The sequence below is a fragment of the Rhea pennata genome, chromosome 12 (assembly GCF_028389875.1).
Source record: "Rhea pennata isolate bPtePen1 chromosome 12, bPtePen1.pri, whole genome shotgun sequence".
NCBI lineage: Eukaryota > Metazoa > Chordata > Aves > Rheiformes > Rheidae > Rhea > Rhea pennata.
The window spans coordinates 2,898,282-2,913,313 of record NC_084674.1 but is presented as its reverse complement, the minus strand read 5'-3'; the positions used below and the strand labels follow the sequence as shown (position 1 = coordinate 2,913,313).

At 42.3% G+C, this 15,032-nt stretch overlaps 1 protein-coding gene across 8 annotated transcripts in view; it reads left to right on the top strand.

Moving 5' to 3' along the window:
• The window catches only part of LOC134145559 (contactin-4), a 368,498-nt gene that overhangs the window by 310,646 nt on the left and 42,820 nt on the right, over positions 1 to 15,032 (top strand). The window lies entirely within an intron of this gene.

Here is a 15,032-nt window from a genome sequence, read left to right as displayed (position 1 = left end):
AGCTGTTTCTTTTCTGTGAATATACAGCACATGCATTGTTTATTCAGTTTAATTGTAAGGGAAAAAGTCATAAAAAAACAAATGATGTTCTGTGCTGGTAGCAAAGAATATGAAAGTGTCCAATTAAACAGCCAGTTCCTAGGACTTGTATAATAGCAACATCTGTTATCTTAATTAACCAAGTTCCTATATAAAGGGACCCTCATAGTGCACTTTGTTTGAGCAGGATCTGACCTAGATGCTCCAGGCATGCTCACTGTCTTCACGGAAATTTTCCCAGTTGGTCCCATTATGGTGTAGTCTTGACAAGATTCCTGATATATAAGCACACTAATGCACACACGGAGCCACGCTGTTCAGAGCAGGAGGGGGAGTTTAACGGAAAACCAATAAAAGTGCAGAAATGCAGCATGTAATGACATTTACTCTGGGCAGCATCTGGGATTATGGAGGGTGCCCAGCAAACTTGGACCTTGTCAAATAATGTCTGGGAGGCGGGACACCACTTCCAGAAAGTGCTTGAGATCCATTTTCAAAAGAGGCTTAAATGCTTCAGGATTTAAGTAATTTAGGCACAGATTTTTACAGGCATTTCCTTATTACTCTCCTCCATATCTTAAAGTCATTAACAGTCTGGAAAGGAAGGTTTGATTTTAAAAGTCTCTGGCCTGATGCCCAAGGAACTAATGGAAATAAGATGCAAATGTGTGAGGCCAGGAAGGACAAAAGCAGAGAGGATGGGGATGGTCCCGCCGCTGCGGGTTGCCGGAGGCATTTCTGTGTGTCGTTCAGGTCTGTGCCTTCGGCCATGTTCGCGTGGGGCGACCGCCGCCGCAGAGCACCGTGCGTCCCTCCCGCGCATCCCCGCACGCTCGCTGCTCCCCGCTGAGCAGCCCCAGGGCTCGGAGACGCGGCGGGTCCGGTGATACAAGCCGTGGTAGCGCCTGGCTAGCACAGTCGAGGGAGGCAAGGTGGTTGCTCATATATTTTCTGACAAAATTCTGTAATTGGTCCCTCTCCTACTCTGAAAATCCCAGCCTGCATGTTCCCTTTCCAATAAAGCAGGCATCATGTAAAAGGTAAGCCCCAAGCCGGCAGTCATTGCTCCCCAGAAGAAAGTAGTTAGCTGAAATCCTGCCAAATTTTTCTTCTTCTGCTTGCATTCCTGTGTTTGTAGGGTTGAATTCTCTGAGCAACTTGAGTATTTTCAGTTGTGCAAGCAAGACCTAGCTCTGCAGTTGACACGAGTGAGGTACCTAAGTCATAAAAGCATTGACAATTTATTCCAAATTTTTAAATATATGCCTACTTAGCTCAGTTCCCTGATCTCTACAAGAGCTGAAGTGATTTTGTCGTAAAGGAAACCCAGAAAGATCTCACCTAAATTATTTTCTGCCTCCTGCACTTGTAAGTGGTTCAAAAAGCTTCTCTCCCCTGGAAAGATGAAATGCTGAGGGTTGCTAACTTTCAATACACTCAGATTAGGAATTACTTTTGTAACAGAAATTTTAACAGAATATTCACTTTGGTATTATGCCATTTTGAGAGGGAAAAACAGTGAAATCAGATGAGAAAAGAAAAGCAAATAGCTTTTCTTTTATCCTTTCAGTGTGGCTTGAATTTAAAAAGTTGTATAGATTCCAACTTTTTTATTTATTGCCTCAGACTTCCTAATTAGTAGTTAATTGCTTTAAACAGCCAGAAAGAAAATGGCAGTGGGACAGACAGCACATCTTTTCCAGTCTGGTGCCAATGTGCAAACCATGATAATATTTTTATACTGATTACTTGAGAGGTGAATTGTCAGCCTGTGCTTTTGGACATGCAGTTCAGTGACATTTCAGCAGAAAATAAAATCTCAGAGGATGCCTCCTATCATTGTTTTGCATTAATTTTGTTGACTTTTTGCTTTATTTTTCTTCTTTTTTTTCAAGTAAAACACCTGCCCAATTTCTTTAAGGCAGACAGGTAACCAAATCATCAATAACTTGCTGGTTTTTCATTACGTCCTGCCTAGGCCAAATGAAAAATGACACCCTGCAAATAGCTTTTTGAGGTTTGAATTGACAATGCAGCATTCATCTTAGTTTTCAAAGACAGTTGCATAAGATGGCTTTACTTCGTGGTAGCATCTGAAATAACTGGCATGTCAACTTATTTTAGCCAATTTTCTTCAAAAGAGAACTGAAACAAACAGTTGATTCGATGGTCAGAGGGCCTGGAGAAGCAGATGTGCTAGGCTTGGGGGAGCTGTGTTAAAGCAGCTCTGGTTTCCTCGCAGGATCCAGGTTTGGCTTGTGGTCGGAGCTGACTCCCAGCTCCTCATTGCTCTTTCAGGCTCTCAGAAGTGAGACACAGCTGCCGACTGCCGAGTTGCCTGGCTTTGGCATTGGCCTGCTTCTCAGGGATGAGTGAAGCTGGCCAGGAGCTTTGAGCTAACACTAAAAGATAGTGATTCATGTGATCTGAAGTCCATGGGTGAAAACTAGCCAGTTTTGCTATAGTTTCTTTAGGAATGGGTCCCTTTTCCATGCTTTTAAGCAGGGTGGTTAGGCAGACCTGTTCTTTTCTTTGTACATATCTGGCAATGATGGTAAAGCTCGTTGCTTTGGTAGTTTGGGATGGCTGTTATATGTATCTTTGTATGCATAATGCTATAAATAGAATATCCACAAGACTTAGATGTTCATCTGTCCATCTGAACTTTAGATGTTCACTAATTTTCTAGTGGTTTCAGCTTTTGTCAGTGTTGGCAGTAAGCTGGCAATTCCAATTCATTGCTGCACTGCCTTCTCCCTCTTTCTTGAGCAGATGTTTCTACTGAAATGTTATCTGAGAAGGGTTAGAAAATTACCTAGATTCCAGATTTGGTGCCATTTTATTTAGTGTATATAAAGTAATTGGACTGATCCTTAAAGTTTGCAAGGTGTTCACTCCTTTACTGGTATGCAGCTAGGAAACGATTTCCTTTAACCAATGACAGATAACATAGGAACAAATGATCTATTGCTTTAGGAGCAATAGCTTCTCTATTAACTTGTCTTAATATAGGAGACCTGATCATCAAAAAAAAATGCCTGTAAGGATATTCAGGCAGTATATATTTGCTCTTTCATTGGTAAATAATAAGGTCATGTCAGGAAATGTAAGAAAATGCTGTCACTCTGTGTGTAGCACCATCCTGCCAACTCAGTGTTTTGTTGGTCCGTGTGACAGAGGACTTGCGCTCTCCTGGGGGCACTGAAGTCTCTCCTCGCTCAACCTTGCCTGCTCCATGAGCGCAGAGGCAGGGCAGCAGCCCCCAAGGCTCCCAGACCTTTGCATGGTGCGTGTCTCCAGCAGTGCGGCAAGCAGGCGACTTCTGCTGCTTTTTCGCCCGTGCTGGTGCATCGGGCACGGAGTGATCTTGCCCTTAGGATACTACTTGACTAGGAGCTCAGTCTTTCATTAGGAAGCTGTCAAGCATACTTCAAGTGTCAATGAATTTACTTCCAACCTGTGCCAGATCCGAGCTGGTGTTGCAGAAATGGCAAATACCTTGACAGGGTCTGCTGTGACATCAGCAATCTATTGCTATTTTCACCACATATTATCTCCAGCGTGGTATCATCATGGTATGAATTGATATACACGTGGCACGTTCTTCATCACCGTCTTCATTATTACCACCACCACCACCACTACTACTTATACAAGCCTGTTAACGCAGCCCAGCCATGGGATGGCCAAACTCTTGGTGTTGATTCAATCCAAGGAATACAGAGATGTCAGTGGGCTTTTTCACTTTGTCACAATTTCTTCTTTTCAAAGTAGAGCCCTGCTTGCAAGGAGGGGGCAGAGAGAGCGAAGCGTTCAGACAACACCTAGGTAAGAGGCGTTAGAGCTCCGGAGCGCCATGAGAGGCATCTCGTGGTCACCCATCCTTAAGAGAAACACCGCCGTTGGCTGTGGGCTGTTAAACAGCTGCTGCTTCTCCTGCTTGAGGTGTTTCATCTTTATGATTATTAAATTCATCTCTGAGTACAGCACGTACAGCTGCAAATTATTTTTCCAGGAAAGGCAGGGTTCCTCCCTGCAGTGCTACTGTGTCAAAGCCGGGCACAAGCCGGCCTCCAGCACCACCACACTTTTCTCTGGCACTGTGAGCGCATGCCATAGCTGAGGCTTTCCAAAATAAATGCCTGTAATTAATCTCCTAGATATAGTTTGAAATTCATGTACAGATTCATACGTGTCCTCTAATTTAAAAAGAAAATGATTTTAGTAAGTCTATAGCATTTTGAAGAAAAAAATTCTTATCGAATATTTCTTCTCTTGGATCTTTTCATAATTAAAAACAAGAAGATGATGGTTTTGCAGCTAGGACTACAGTTGAAGAAGCTCATGTAATGAGTTTAAAATCCAAGGAAATAATTGTATGTCTACTGGGAAAAAAAGGATTTCTAATGAACTTTTTGGGAGGCTCTGCCAGACTCAGTGATATTTTTGATAATGATTTAATCATTTTTAAGTGGTTTAAATTTGTCTTTGAATCTTTCAAATCTATGTTAATGTCAATTACAAGTGGAGCGGGTAATTTCTCTTTGTACCTCAGGCATTTTTTTGTTGAAACCAGAGGAGAAGATGTCTTATCTTTGAAAGACTATGCCTTTGGGCTTCTATTTAGATGGTATCAGCTGGAACAAATAAGCTGAGAGCGCATTTACTGCTTCTGTTTTAATCTCGCAAATCCTTCCAAAAATGGTTTGTGTCAGCAGCTAATTCACAGAAAATCTGAGGGCTTGTATGGATTTTTCCTCGTAAGAAAATAATACTTAGGAGTTTCAGAGGAGGTTTGTTTAATGCTCAGGTTCTTCAGACCTCCAAAGCGTTTGCTGTGGATCGGGGAGGATGACTTCTCCTCTTCGGGTGCAGAACTGTTGGGGAGGGAGGCTGGAGGCTGCCGTCCCAGATTTGATTGCAATGACTGCCACTGCCCCTCCTTGAAAAGCCGGAGAAGCCACTTAACCTCTGTGCCTCTGGATAGAGCCACTGCCGTGGAAGACTGAGCCTAGCCAGTATTCCACCGAGCATTAGGTGGACTGAATGAAGTAGTGGCTTCACAGCACCTGCTGGTTTCTATGCAAGATTCACTAGAAACCCCCATTCTGGGGTGTGTAGTGGGCCGTGATCTGCCCTGTCCTTCACTGTGCCATTGCACTTTCATATCTTGTGACATGCTGCCAGATCAGTCTGTAAAAACAGACTGCAGAGTTGAAGAATTGTGCCAGAGGGGCACTTTCCCAGAGGGGGTGGTCTTCATTCCCCACTGAAATCAATAGAAAATTGGCACTTTGCATGATTCGACCCTTCCAGGCTCACAAAATCTTCCCATATAGATCAAATTATTATTACTTCATGTCTAAGGAATGAAAGCCATAAAAATGGGCTTTCTCTTGCTTTACTCAAATCTGCTTCCTCAAATATTTATTTTCATGACTTTGACTTTCTTACTGTATTTATTTTAATTTTTTATGTTATAAAAAATCAGTGGAAACAGATGACAAAAGATTTTCTAATACTTTAAATTCAGTGCAGCCCTCTCTTTTCCTTCAGGGTTCCTAGCAGCATTTGTGTTTGGTTTCCATTTGTTTCTCCCTGTTATCAGCATCCCTTAAGAAAGATTAGTTGTTCTTCTTAGATAATCTAGAGATATTTGTATATTTGAATTATGACTCTAGGCATCTTTAAACAATTTACATGAAATCTTTAATAGCTGTAAATGCTCCCTTCTTTCCCTCCCGCCACCCCATTCCTTCAGGATGAAGTTGCATGTTTCATACTTGTCTTAAAAATTTTCAGACAAAAGAGAGGATGACAGCAAAACACAACTTCCATGTTTATAGACATTAATATATGCTGGATTGAAGCTTATTTATTTGGACTGCTCCTTCGTTGCAGATTAACAGTTGGTTGAGAAGGAAAGTTAGGTGAAGAATTTCAGATGCCAGATTCTCGACTGGTATAAACTGATACTGAATTTGGTGGAGTTACGTTGCTTGTGCTTGCAAAAGGGGCCTCTACTGTTTTCTCAAAAATATTGATCTGAGTAAAATTTGTTCTCTTTTTCTCTCTCAAATAATATTTATATTTCTATAGTAATCTGAAAGAATTGCAGTTTGTACTCTCCTCATCTTCTCTGGCAGGCCACGTTGATCTCAGGAGTTTGGCTCCTATACACTCAGGCTGTGTAATGCCATTAAAAATGCTTTTCCAGCAAAGCTTGCAGAAAATTCCCTATAGAACTCAAGGGAACAGAATTCTACCTCAGTTTATTTTGAGCAAATATAGTTCTTACCTGGAAATTAATTATAGTGAGTTTACTGTTGAGAGATCTGCCAATAGTCATGGATAAGTAAGGCCTTATCTAATGCCTGCTTTCACCAAAAGAAAGACGTGTCCTAAATTAAATGGACTTTGACTGAGGCTCTAATTTAGCTCAGGCTTTTCTGTGAACCGTGAAAAGACAAGCAGTTACAGGCAAGTGCCGCAGCAGCTGCAGGTGTAGCTGGTTGTCTAAATCAAACCTAGCACGTCTTGGACAAACAACTGCGTATCCATAGAAGCCGGCCTGCACAGTGCGACTGGGTCAGCTGGGAGTTTAGACTGGGGATGAAACAGAAAACGCTCCAGCGCAGTTCCCGCAGACGGTGTGCGTCGCTCGGACGTCACCAAAGGGCAACGCTGGACGAGAACCTGTGAGGTGGAGAGTTCCAGCGTCGCAGCGGTGGCAGTCGCACGGGAAGGCAGCGTGCCGGGGCCACAGAAATCTTTAGCTGTGGAGCACGCTGCGAAGCAGCCCGCTCTCCGAAATGCCGAGCAGCCGCACGAGAGCGGTGCCCCGGTACCGCGGGGGACGGAACGGTCAGCAGCGAAACTGCTCTCAGCAGGGCTGTGCGTTCAGACCTGTGAGTATTTCTAAATTTTCTAAAATGGCCTAATGGCCAATACTGCTTTTATGAGATCATTTTAATAATCCCGGCCTCTGCCTCATTGCATGGGAAACATTATTAAAAGGGTAATAAACTCCTACAAAGACATGAGATAAAAATAATTCGATAAATAATGCAATTGCCCAGAAACGTTTCAATTTGCAGTGGAGTTGTGGCACAGAGGAAAGTTGTTGTTAGGCTGAAAATGGCTCTAGCTATTGCTACCTGTGAGTTATGGGTAAAGAGGGAACAAACACGCTGTTGAGAATTCAGCCTGATCCACTTGGTCTGTCTGGCACTTCTGCCTTCTCCCCCTGCTTCCAGCCCCCTGCCCGTGTGAGGCTCCCGTGGATGGACAATAGGCCGTTCATCATGTAGGCTGAAATACCCCATTTTTCCCAGGTACATTTAACCTGAATCTTCTCTCAGAAGACAGATTATCTCCTAGCAGAACTCTGGCACCACAGTCTCTTTTCAATAGCCATGTCAACCACTGCCACAAAGGCTGTACATGAAGGGATCAATGATCGTTTTATCTGAAATTGCACTCAGTGTGTGTTTCTTCCAACTGACATTCATTTAAATGCTTACTCTAAGACATCTTTTCTCCCTGTAATAGAAAAAGGATCAGACATCCTAAGCATTGTTTCCTGGGGAACAAAAATTAAAAATATGCACTTGGCTAAGCATGAAATATTTCTGATGTTTATGTTTAATCAACAGTGAAAGCAAGTAGAGTTGTGCTTGTGTTTCATAAATTAAAATACTAAAATTATCAAATAAGAAGCAACATACCTTCTTTCATTGTAGCGTACTAATAAGACCATTTGAAAGAAAAAAATCTCTTTATAATTATGAATACTTTGCTCCAAAGAAGCATTCAGCTCTAATAGGCAATTCAATAGCTCTGCAGCCCGCCTGCGTGCTATGTCCCTAAGGAAGGTAACTGTTAAATGTCACACACTTAGCCTGCCATATGCACTGCCTCTGCAGTCCATTCATGTTCCACGTTTCCATCTGGTGAACAGAAGAGCAGAGGGCACGTTGACAGCAACGTGTTGAGGGATAGCTGCGATATCATTTGTCTGTGCAGATCTTCTGATGGTGTCACGGGGGCTTTGTGAGTCTGTAAATAATTTAAAATGAAAAGGTTAGTGCACGAGCACGCTCCCCGTACACACAAAGGCTCCCCTTTTCCCTGCCGGCTGCAAGGCGCGGGTGCAGTTTCTCGGTTTCTGGCTGTGTAGTGCTGTTACGTTGGTTCCTGGACCCTGGCAGTTCTTGTTTTAATGAAGCAACCTTCTTGGGCCTGGGTGTTGCGGTAAATGTTGTAAGTCTTCGATTTCTAAGCAAAGACTCTGTTGAAGTAGGGGGGTCAAAACTGACCAACAGATCATAAGCGTGTTTGGGTAGATACAAGTGGTGCAATCAGATACCCAAAGGTCAGATTTCCTTGGAGCTGTGCTGGAGGTTACGGCTGATACTCAAGTTTATGATGTGCTCTGGGAGTTTTGCAGTTTTCAGTTACCACGTGCGTTCCAAATAATGGCTTGATCTTGTTTGCACTGCATCAAGAGTAAAACTCATACTGATCTCAGTGGGATTTATTCTATCTCTACATACATATGTTACTCACTGGAAAATATTTTTCTGCCCCCGGGAAGCCCACTTAGCAATATGAAGTGCTACGGTGAGCCACGTGAATTGGAGGTGTCGAGCTTGATTCGGAGCTGGAAGCAACGGAGCCTACGAATGGGCCAGGTATTAAGATATGAAAAGTATGGGATAGTAAATCACACCAAAAGGATTAAGCAGTGATATTTTTCTTAATATTGCTGCTCGACGTGGTACCAGCATGGGCCTGTTATAACTAGCTTGAGTTTGTATAATGCCACTCTATACAAGTGTAACACGCACTTAGGTATTTTTCTTCCGTAAAGATGTCTTGGTGCATCTTTCTCCATCCTGTATTTTTCAAGATTCACACCAACCAACCAAACAAATGCCTGAAGAGACTCATGTTCCTGCAAAGCCAGGAAAGGGCACTCACAACCATTGGTTATATAGCACCAACGAGAAGCTGTCATGAAAACTGTGTACATAACAATTTTGAAAAAGACTTCTTTAGGGTATCTAACATGAAGTGCATAAAGTGTTCAGCTTGCAACTTTTTTCATGTGCTGCTGCAGCAGCAAAAAGTGGCCAGGGAAGGCTAGGGAGGAATGTTTTCAGCATTTTTAAAGGTCCTTTGTCCCCAGAAGATTTTTGATCAAAAAATGACAAGGTTAGCTCTTACTTGGGTAGAACCCAAAGCTTTCCTTTTATCTGCTAATTTCAGATATGTTTCTACTCTCTGTGGATATGAAGTCTCCCACTGACAACCAAAACCAACCAATTCTTTCTTACAAATGATGTAGTATTTTTAAAACAGATGACCTTTCTTTATATAAGGATGCTAAAATATCTTACATCATCTTTATTTTCCAGATTGGTACTTCTATTTTCTTTGATTATTCCGTTACACTAGCAATAACCAAATGCCAGCTTACCAGCACATCATTTGCACTAGACTGTGCAGGAGCAGAATTGCATTTTTAGTTCTTCTCATCAGTGTTGTGATTAGTGGTGCCAGGGAATGCAGCATATCCAGTATCAAGTTAATAGCTTGTTCTGAGCTTGTAGTGGTTTAAAGGGATGTGTATTCAACAACTGACATGTTATTCTCAAGCAATACGTACATTTATGGGAAATGTGGTTTTACTTTTATGTCTTCCTAGGCATCTTATTAGAAAATATTTTGGGAATATACTTCAAAAGAAGAAGAAAGTGTTTCTTTTAATTTGAACTTCGTATCTTTAAAGAACTTTTTCAACCGAACTACTTAAAGTGGTTGATCAAGGGATGTTTGCTTTCAACCCAATTAGCAGTTTGAGATCCTTCAATGGGCTAAAATGAGCCTTTCCTCTTGTTTAATGCAGATATGTCTACAAAGAAAATTTGTGAAGTAGCAAAATCAGTGAAAGTCATTCCTACTTTCTCAACTAACTGTAACAAATTTCAAAGTGTTAAAATAATTACTCATTACCTTCTAGCACATTGAATTCAAATTAAAGGACAAAACATTCAGTGTAGAAAAGCATCTTCAGCAGAAAGAGCCACGTAACCATAAGGCTCCTAATCAATGAGTCAGAGTAGGATTTTAATGGTCTGATTTATTTTAAAAAATTCAGTTAACTTCCCAATTATTTGTCAATTTTAATGCTGGTCTCTAACAGGAATGTGCAGAGAATTACTTACTTAGGTGCTAGCTTAAAATGAAAGATTCTTGGAGAAGTTCCAGGGAGTGGGTTGAGGGACCTTTGTGCACATCCCTCTTGAACTCTCTGCTGTGTGTTATCAGAGGTAAAAGATAACCATGTGCTCAAATTTTAAAGCCAGCCACGCGTAACTTTCAGTTTAGAAATGGTAGAAAATAAAGACAGCACTAAGTCCATAAGATGTGCCCAAAGTGGATGGTGGATTTACTGAATTCATCCAAAGAATGTCCCTGGAACAAGCCATTCCACATTTACCACAAGCTAGTTCTACATTGGAAATGGAGTCGACTTAGAAGGAAACCAATAGCACTGGAAAGACAGAGACACAAAAGCCATTAACATTTGAAATGAAAGATGGTTTGATCAGAGACATAATTAAAACGCATCGTCCATGTGAAGGATCATGCAATAAATAATTTTCAACCATATAGAAACATACAGAAATAAAATCTCAGCTGAACTGAAATTTATTTTGTATTAAGATTATTTTGTACTAAGATTCAGTAGAACTTACTTAATACTTTAAATCCATAGATAGCATAGTCTTTCCCATATTAAAAGTTAAGAAAAAGATAGCAAAAAGAAGACAAATGGCTCCCTGAAGATAGCAGAAGGGCAGTGACAGATAAGACATTGAATCAAGGTCTTCTGACACGGCTCTGTTTCTTGTCCACTGGCTAAGTCTATCTTGGGTGTATGGACCACTTCTATATTACAGGTAAAAGAGTTTCAAAAGACTCGTCTTTGAATGTCGTGCCTTTCCCAAACATAAGCAAGGGTCATATATATTTATATATATATACATATATAGAGAGAATTTCTCTATGTAGATACAATAACGATAAGAAAATAAACATAAGGCTATTTTTGGTTGTTGTTGTTTAAGAAAAATGTAATCTTATAAAAGCTTTCCTTGGTCCATTTCTTTAGACTTCTTAAACTAAAAATAAATTCATCAGGTCATCATTTTTCCTGGGCTTCTTGGGATGGCAAAATGCTCAAGGAGTGTGTGCGCTGCCTGGTGTTGAGTGTAGGGCTGGGGCTGGGGGTCCTCCCTGAGCTGGAGCATATTGCTGAGCTTGTTTCTGTCGTTTATATTGATTTGAATTTTAATGTGCCAAGGGCACCTTCAGCTTTCAGAAAGGTGCTGTTGTTTCCAAAGAACTGGAATTAATAACAACAATAAGTGAATCCTTGGAAATTCCTTGTGCTGCCACTGTCCAGGCTTCTGCGCGTGAGAGGCCAGTAGGGCAAGTCCTGTTTACCGGTATCTATTTAATGTAATACAGACATAGATTTGTGCCAGCACAGTGGTGAAACCAAGAGACAAGTAGCAACGTACTGCTCTCTTCCGATTATTGAGCTGGAGCAACTGCTACAGAAGCAAATACATGGCGCTGGACTTCTGCAAAAAATAAATTACAATAGTGAATGTTACTGACTGCAACAATTTGGAGACCTATAAGCCAGTTGCGAAACTTCTATTAATATCGCTACTACTGACGTGTGAAATATGACCTCTGTCCCTGTTCTGTCCTTACCGGCCTGCCTGTCATTGCATCGCTACAGATCAGGGAAAGGCTAGCCAGAGGGGAGATGTGATGGCTCCTGTCAGAGCATCTTGGACCATCTTCCTTCTCCTCGCATGGTGCTGTCACTGGAAAGAGACTCAAACTCTTTGTCATTTCTTAGAGTAGCATTAGCCTATGCTGTAACTTGCATGCAAGTATTTTTTGCTAAATTTCTTTCATCCTGATTACTCAATCAACTTGCAGAGCTTGATTGGTGTTAAGAATGCAGGAAGACTTCTTCATTTTCTTTCAAATGAGACAAATTGGATATAATTGAGCAGGAGAAGGCAGGAATTAATACAAGATTTTCATTGCAGGTCTGAAATTAGCTGAAGGGCAGACAGCAGATTGTGCTACAAGACAGGATACTAAGCAGACAACCAAATGCTCTGCTAAAAGAGATGATGCTAGGCTCGAGTTTCTATAGAATATTTTGGGGTGACTTCAAAGATAGCTGATTACACAATACCTTGACATAGAGTGGTTAAAAGCTACTAGTGTGATGAGAGCAGACAGGACAGAAAAGGAAGTTTTAATGCCATGGTATAAAGTACCACTGATACCTCATCTACTATCCTATTCGCTCACTGCTGTCCATGTTGAAGGAAAAGGAAATTAAAGCGGCAGAGATGCACACAAAGCTAAAGGATGGACAAGGAAACTGAGAAGCTACTATACAAGGATAGACTAAGGGAGCAAGAGATAGTTGGTGAGCAAAACAAGGTCTAGAGGGGGATGTTTCTTTCTTGTGAGGGAATATGCACCAGGGAAGGAGATGAGCTATTTAAGCTAGAGGGCATAACTCACACAGGAAAAATAAGTTTAGAGCCCCATACATTAGTTCTGGTTGAAAGTTAGAAGACTACAAAGAACAGGATTAGAGAGGTTCTGGAACAACCCCAGGAACATTTAAAAATAAGTTTTAAAGTAGAGCTCAGTAGACAACCTGATGGGGATTGTATGTTGTGGTTGCATTCAACAAGAGGGAGCAAACTCGGAGATCTCATAGTCCTGTGCTTATGTTGCCATTAAAAGGTCAAATCTGAAATTACTTCAGTGAGAGGGAGCAATGGAAGCTGTGCAGGAGCTGTGGGGTGGTACCCGAACTGACTGTCACTGGCATGGTGCAAGTTTGCTTTTACCGGACTTGGTGTGGTGAAAGTCTTTCTTTGGTATCTTCGCATGTTAGTAGCCACTTCATTGATCTCAACGGTAAGAAATCCGTGAGAACAGAGAGAACAGCATTTCCTGTTTTCACCCTCTTCGGTATGTTTGCTGTGGTACAGGCATAGCCCATAAATGCTGCTGGACCTTGGCTAATCCCTCCTCTCTGGTTGTCACCGGTGTGGCATGGTAGTCACCAAGTGTGTCTCTTCCTGCAGGGCCGAGCTGGGGAGCGCTGCAACGAGCTGGCTCTCGAAAGCCGCCCCATCCATCAGCACTTAGGTGCGTTTGGACTATGCCAGGAAAGCGGAGCAAGGCCCGTGTGTATGGCAGTAGTTAGTCAACACTGTGTCCAGTGCCCCTTGTAGCTGTTTCTTACACTGCTTATGGGAATTGTCTTCTAACAGGTTATTAGAGAAGAGGTAGGATTCAGCTGGTTTGGTATTAGCTGCAGAACACCTCTCTGTTCACAAAAAGCTACTGGAAAGATAATATTTTGCAAACTTAAAATCATGGTTGTTTAACAGTGTAATAACCAGCTGTAATGACCATGTTGACTGGGTGCCGCTTGTGATTCTGGAATTTCCTTGAGAATATATGAGGTATTGCAATGAATAATAGCTAAAATTTTTGCTGCGACTCAAGCTCTTTTTTGCTCCTACATATCTTCTGCCTTCTTTCCAGAGTATAGTACCCAGTTGTGAGCAGCTCTGCAAATAATTACTTTTGCACTGAACCAAAAATGTCAGGGGGAAGGGAAAAGAATCCCTTCAGCCCCCCAAAAAATTATCACAATTTTTCTTGCCAAAAAATAGAGGTAAGAGAAGAAAATAATTTAAACAAAATGTTTTGTTCACGTGGAACAAAATCCTCTTGTTTCTGTTGCGGTCATTTTTATCCATGACAAAGTAATGTAAAATAAGGACTTGGTGTGAGACAATATTTGCAACAGAACACCAGGAAATTATGGCTGCGTTTGAACAAGGCCAGAGGCGGTGCACATGGACAGGGCAGGATCCTCCTGCGCTAAATCCCTGCCACGTGCCAGGTGACCTCCTTGGACGGCTCCAGGAGAGCGAAACTCCCAGGGAGCCTCAGACGTGGCTTTTGCTCTGTCTTGGGGGAACCATGATACCCAAAGAAACTAGTTGTCGCTCATGGCTCTCAGCACTGTGTCTCTGTAGTACATTGCAGGGGGGGTTACCTGCGCCAAACGGACAGTGAGGAGTGTGGGAGGACTTGCAAAGAAGAGAAGATTGCAAACTTCCACAAAGCAAATCGTTTGATGAGAATGTGAACAAGTTATACAAATGCGAAGTGACAGTAGCTGCTTGGCATCTGAGGAGTCATCGGATCCAGCAGAGCTGTCATGCCATATGTTGTTCTGAATCAGACATAAACTGGGTAATGAGTGTACCTAATCCTTTCTCTCCTCCAGTGCAAGGAACTCACATTTTGGTGCTTCTAGTCAAATACTTGGCCTACAATTGAAGGGTTTTACTCACCGAGATCAGAATTTCTAGTTTTCCTTCACGTAGAGCAGAGAGAAAGAAAATGCAATAGAAAACAAAGGTAACTCTGAGGACCAAGAAACCCTTAAATACAGGCCTTATGCAATGCTAAAGTAAGGGGCGCGAGAGAAGGGGCTAACATGGAGTCCTCCCCTGCCTCCCTCTGCCCTGCGGAGGCGGGACGCTGCGGATCGCAGTTCTCCCTGCCGGGGAGCGTGCCGAGGGCACGGAAATGCCATCGGGTTTCTTTAACTTGCAAGGGCAGTTGCAGATAAGTGCCCTGGGGTGAGTTACGCTGCACGCGGAGAGGTGCAGAGCAAGGAGGGAGAGCTTGGCACTGTGGTACGCTTGCTGAGAAGCAATCAGCCGTCTTGAAAAAAGCAGCGGCGAAACACCTGCTTCATTGCACCTGCTCCGCAGCAGCTTCTACATTGTTAAGCAGCAAGTACCTAGATTTTTAGACATAGCCCGTGTGCCCCGTGTTGCAAGGGTTGTCAT